This window comes from Nyctereutes procyonoides, unplaced genomic scaffold, assembly GCF_905146905.1.
Source record: "Nyctereutes procyonoides isolate TBG_1078 unplaced genomic scaffold, NYPRO_anot_genome, whole genome shotgun sequence".
Lineage (NCBI taxonomy): Eukaryota > Metazoa > Chordata > Mammalia > Carnivora > Canidae > Nyctereutes > Nyctereutes procyonoides.
The window spans coordinates 4908929-4915659 of record NW_026575041.1 but is presented as its reverse complement, the minus strand read 5'-3'; positions in this window follow the sequence as shown (position 1 = coordinate 4915659).

Sequence of the window (6731 nt, the reverse complement as noted above, 5' to 3'; positions counted from 1 at the left end):
ATACAGCTCTGTTTGCTGTCCATCATAATAATGTATGCAAAACAGTCCTGCAACTAGCATTGGTTAAACAAATGCCCATCATTTGTTTTTATAATCTGTGTATGTCCTCTAAATTAATATGAGAATTTGTTAAAAGCCCCCAAACCGTAATTTAAGTTATTTTCACAAACTGATGTTTGAAGATAGATTGAATCATTGGTGGTCTCCCCACACACAAAACTGAGATTGTCGTTATTGCAAGATTAGATAGAAAGTGGTAGGCATTGTGACTATTTATTCCACAAATATTAGATGAGTCCCAGGTTTAAGTGCTGGCAATAGCAGATGCACTTTCTTACTCACTGGAGCTTATGTTCCTGAGTTGGTTCCTAGGACTACAGTTGTACTTATTTGTAATGACACAGAGTTAAGTGGATCAAATATTCTAAAATTAAAAGAGGACATGTAGGGTATCCATAAAAGCCTGTGCTTTAAAAAAAATTTATATTAAATCTAAACAGTTTGCAAAATATACTAGAAAATAGATTTAAGACTTAGGAAATCTAATTGGAGAAATTTTTGCTTTTGACATATCCACTGTCATTTTTTAGGGGAAAAAAAGTTACACAGTTGAAGCCTAGTGTAGGATTTGTTTCCTTAAAAATAAATGAGAACAAATGCTTTATTAGTAATTTTGTGTAATTTTTATTTAATTCTTAACAAAAACCTTGAGGTAAATAATAATTCATTGAGTTGAAAGAGACCTCTCTTGAGGCCAGTTCCTCTGCAGTAACTTAATTGGATCTGGTTTTTATTTCATTTTAGGGACAGCTACTTTTAAAGTTCTATTTAAAGTGAGTGATTCATAAAACAGGAAAATTGTACTTGCAGTGTTTATTAATATTTATATGATACTTTAGAGCTTACAGAGGGCTTTGAATATATCATTCAAGTTCTCTAACTCAAGCAACTATTATCCTCATTTTTCAGTTGAGAAATCAAGCTCACAGAGGTAAATGAATTGCCTCAAATTATTATAGCTAATAAATGCCAGAGCCAGGTACTTCAATCCTTCAATCTTAAAATTGATTATGAAAGCCACTTCATTCTTATGGTTTATAAAAGAAATATTTGCTTTAGGAATAGGCTTCTTTTATGTTCCTGCTTTATCCATTGCCAGCTTTCAGCACAGCATCTCTAAAATGTGCTCATTATAGTCGACGTGGATTCTTGGGGAAAAAAAAGAAAAAAAGCCCGAAACTTCTGAGACTTCACGAACTGGGTGTAGAAATGCTGCCACCTTTGTTTGGCTGCCAAGACACTACCACAAAGGGCTGTAGATCCAGGTCCATTTATTTCACGAGAGTGAGTGCAGCTGTCTTTTTGCTGTAATCAAATGCTCCTCTGTAGCCAGCTTTTTGTGGCCAGAAAAAGCAAAGTAATTTTTAGTACAGATTAGCATAAAAATCTCTACTAGATCAGTTTCAGGAAACAATTACTAGCTTAGAAACAACAATAAGTGTGATCTATAGGTTGGTTAAAATGGCAGTTAATTTCCAGACTTTTTTAAATGCCATTTATTTTGTACTGTGAATACTATATAAATAGAATACACTACCTGCCACTGTATTTGGTTTCATAAATTATTTGGACAGGGTGAACAACAGACTTCAAAACTAAGTAGAGGTAGTAAATCTGCCCTTTTTAATGAGTTTGAATTTACAGTAGTAGTTTAAACATCTGGAAGTTTAAAGTCTTAATTCATTCCAAATGTTCAATGGGGATATATTGCAAAGAGGATATTGTAATTGGGGATCAAGAAAACTACTATTGACTCAATCTGAAGCCTTCCTAATTTTCTATATACACATTAATCACTTAAAACTTGAGAGGCTGACAGTTCAAAGAGAGTAGAGATGGCTCCAGATATCTGAGTTGGCATGTTTCTAGAAGAGTAGCTTTTAAAAGAAGGCATAGTTACAACAAGGATAAGGTTTAAATGCTGTTAACATATCTGAAATATGGCCCAATGGTGCTGCTATGTTCTGTGCTTCTTTACTTAATGGGTATGAAGTGGGCTTTGTATAATTGTTCTTAATACTGGACTAAGGGGAGTTACAAGTCCCTGTGACTTAGAAACTGTAATTTTGATTAATGCGTCTTGTAATCCAAGAATCTGGTCTGTAGCCAACACCAAGTATGAGACCAAGCATTCATTTAGTGCGCACTTAGAGTCCCTGCTGGATGTTTGTTAGGCGTTGGTTTGATTTTCTTAGAGCAAAAACGGTTGTGGTAGCAAGAGGAGGAGTGATCACTGTTTGTGGTAGCTGCTGCTAACAGTGCTCACTACATGCTAGGTCCTGTGCTAAAGTACTTTACCAGGGATTGTCTCATTTAAAATTAACCACCTTGTGAAAAAGATAATATCTTCCCTCTTTCTTCAGGTGAAAATGTAAGGATGAGCAGGTTGTATAGCTAGTGATAGTTGGAACCAGGATTTTAGCATGACATAAAGATTTATGAATCTAATTTGTTCCTTGTATTTGCTTTTCATGCTAGTTTCAAATATTGTCTTGAATAGCTGTAATGGTCAATCTATTTAGCCCAGGCATGTAGCTAGGTTTCATAAAGATGAATGAGATGGAGCCCATGCCATGGATGCAAGGGTAGATAAGATTGAGCCCATACTTCGGTGAGCCAAGTCCTGGGGAAGCCAGATCAGCAAGTCAGGAACTGCCAGGAACTGAGTGAAAGGTAGGGTATTGGTATAAGGTCATCCCAACGAGGGTACTTGTAAGAGTGTAAGGAAGCACTTTTATTTACTTTTATTTTTAAAAGATTATATTTATTTATTCATGAGATACACAGAGACAGAGACATAGAGGGAGAAGCAGGCTCCTCACAGGGACTCAATCCCAGGACCCGGGATCACACCCTGAGCCAAAGGCAGACACACTCAACCTCTAAGCCACCCAGGCGTCTTGGGAAGCACTTTTAATCGTTAGGCCAGAACAACAGATAAACTGGGACTATCCAGAGCAAACCAGTACTTATGGTCACTCTAGCTAGAGGAAACCTCATGGTGTGAGTGGAGCAGACTAGAGGGGTGATCTCCCCTGCCCCCAGGTACACCTGGACTGCAAAATGTGAGACCTGTTCTTGTCTCCAATCATCACCCTTACACCCTTGCTCTTTGCCCTCCAGTCCTCAGCGTAGCTGTCACTTTTCTGGAGGCTCTCTATCCTTGAAATCTGAGTCAAGTAGCCCTTACATGTGCTCCCAGGCTTGCCTGGCTCTTCATAGATGTAAGCCCTGTGAGAATCTGTGTGGTTTCTACATGTCTTTCCGTTTGGAGCTAAGAATAGAGCTAAGTAGAGAGTAGACAACAGCCTTTGCAGAAACCTGAAAAAACAGCAATATTTGTTTCCCCAGGTGGTATTGCTTCATTTAATTGATGATGGTATATAAAACTAAGTGATATTCACCAATAATTGCCAGTAAGTCCAGTTGGAACAGGTTTGAAGCCACTGAGAAATTGAAATTTGCTAAGAGTAGATCCACCTTTGAAAATTGTATGTGGGACTTCATGACTCTAAATGTTTTTTTGCTAGTCTCTTCCTTCTCAATGAAAACATGACTTGTTATCTTAGGATTAGAAATATACCTATAGGGCAGCCCGGGTGGCTCAGTGGTTTAGCGCTGCCTTCAGCCCAGGGTGTGATCCTGGCGACCCGGGATCGAGTCCCACGTTGGGCTCCCTGCATGGAGCCTGCTTCTCCCTCTGCCTGTGTCTCTGTCTCTCATGAATAAATAAATAAAATCTTTAAAAAAAAAAGAAATATACCTATATACAGCTGACCCTTGAACAATGCAGGGATTAGCGGCACTGAGTCCTCTGCCCATTTGAAAATCATGTATAACTTTTGACTTCAAAAACTTTATCAATAAAAAAAAAACCCTTTATCAATGGCCTCCTGTTGGCCAGAAGCCTTAGTGATAGTGTAAAGAGCTGATTAACATTTTTGTGTATGTTATATGTTATTATATACTATACTCTTACAATAATACCTAATTTTATTGGGGGGAGTTTTTTGGCATTTCTAAGTTATACAGTTCATCTGAATTTTTTCAAATTGCCACAGATCGGGATCCATGGGTGGCGCAGCGGTTTGGCGCCTGCCTTTGGCCCAGGGCGCGATCCTGAAGACCCAGGATCAAATCCCACATCGGGCTCCCGGTGCATGGAGCCTGCTTCTCCCTCTGCCTATGTCTCTGTGCCTCTCTCTCTCTCTCTCTCTCTCTCTCTCTCTCTGACTATCATAAATAAATAAAAATTTAAAAAAAATTGCCACAGATCAACAAAAAAATTTCCAATATATTCATTGAAAAAAATTCACTTGTAAGTGGACCTATACAATTCAAATCTCTATTGTTCAAGGGTCAACTGTAATAATGTTATTCACTTCCCCCCCCCCAAAAAAAAGTGATCATTGTGATATTCAGTATCCTATTTAAGGTTTCAAGATATCTGATTAAGATGTATAATATTTCTTCCTCTAACCAGTATTACACATATTAAACTGTAAAATCTGCATGGCAGTAGAGTTTTATAGTCGGAAGGAGTTCTGGAAACTATATAGACAACCTCTCATTTTACAGAGGACTGGACAGGACATCTTGCTCAGGATTACACCACTCAGTGGTGGCGGAGGCCAAGGGAGGACAGAAGTGTCCCAACAGTGTTGTGCTTTGTCATACCAGACAGACATAACTGAAGATGGAAAGCCTGAAGGAATCATTTCTTGGCAGGTGAGCAATGTCCACCCTTTAAATTTACTAATGTAAACGGTAATCCTACAAGTATGTCAGCTTTATAGGCAAGAGATTTATTAAGCAGGCTAGGGTCTGGAGTTAGTTCTTGGCACATTTCTGGTTTGTGTTACCATAAAATTTGGTCTTGAAAGTGTTTGGTATTGCTTACATCTTATTTGGCAATTCCTATTCTTGGTATGATTTTTTAGAAGAGGACATGTGGTTAGATAATGGATTTGCAAAAAGTCTTTTTCCTAAAAAATGAAAAGTTGAAAGCTTTCCTTATAACTGCATCTTGTGGGATTTAAACTTCCTTGTAGTAATAGCAGCTGCTGTATGTCAAGCACCTACTATGTACTATGTCCTGTTAAGTACTTCATATGCATCAGTTATTAGGTTCACCATAACCTGGTGCAATAGCTCTTGGTATCCTCATTTTATGGATGCAAAAGTGACTTGTCCAGGGCCATTCAGTGGTGGAGTAGGATTCAAACACTGACCAACTGATTCTGGTAGACCAGTTTGCTCCTCAGAGTGGAAATACCTACCTTTTTAAGAATGTATATGAAAAGACTTGGAGGAAAGCACATCAAAATACTAATGATTGGGATCCCTGGGTGGCGCAGCGGTTTAGCACCTGCCTTTGTCCCAGGGCACGATCCTGGAGACCCTGGATCGAGTCCCACATCGGGCTCCCGGTGCATGGAGCCTGCTTCTCCCTCTGCCTATGTCTCTGCCTCTCTCTCTGTGTGTGACTATCATAAATAAATAAAAAAATTTAAAAAAAAAATACTAATGATTAGGGCAGCCCGGGTGTTTCAGTGGTTTAGCACCGCCTTCAGCCCAGGGCCTGATCCTGGAGACCCAGAATCGAGTCCCACTTTGGGCTCCCTGCGTGGAGCCTGCTTCTCCCTCTGCCTATGTCTCTGTCTCTCTTCTGCGTGTCTCTCATGAATAAATAAAATCTTTAAAAAAAAAAAGTAGCCTACTGGGACACCTGAGTGGCTCAGTGATTGAGCATCTGCCTTTTGGCTCAGGGCATGATCCCAGAGTTCTGGGATCCCTGCAGGGAGCCTGCTTCCTCTGCATGTGTCTCTGCCTCTCTCTGTGTCTCTCATGAATAAATAAATAAAATCTTAAAAAAAAAAAAAGTAGCCTACGTTTACTAGAAATGATTGGTCTTTGCATTACTTGTATGTAAGTTCTCTAAGGGCTGAGACCTTGTGCTCACTGCAGTTGTCTCCCACTGCCTGAAACAGTGCCTGGCATGTAATAAGTGCTTCGTATTTGTTGAGGGAATGGGCAAATGATGTGTTCTAGGACCAATGGGAAATTTGGAGTGGCTAGAGGATTAAGAGGAGGGAAAAGCAACTGGAGATGAAGATGGAAAGGTATGTAGAACTGTCCAGTCTCTGAAAACCATTGAAATTCCTGCCTAGGAATTAGCCATCACCCTCTGGTCCGGGCATACTCCCAAGAGATACTAAGCCTAGACCTCTTGCCTTTGTGAACTGCCATAGGAGCAGAGTCTTTCATAGGTGCATAGATGTATGTGGCAGAGTCCAGCCTGCAGTTTCTGGGCATGTTTAGAAAATGGGAAAACATAGTTGAACTAAAAATCAAACTCCACATTGGTCACTGTTAATCATAATTAATAACATCTGTGATTTGTGTAGTCTCCCAAAGTGTCCCAAGTCTTGAGACATGATCCCTTTGGTCCCCACCAGGCCCTGCCATAATAATAACCTTGGCATGTGACTCCCCACTCTCCCCTGCCATATATACCCTCTTATTTATCACCCGTCTTACCCCTTCCTTTCCAAGTCAAGTAATTTCTGCTTTGTTTTTTCTTCTCTTCCTTCCCTTCTCAAACCACAACCCATATAATTTTCACTACCCCCTTCAGAACCTGCTTGTGTCTCGGCTCCAGCCTTTTTATA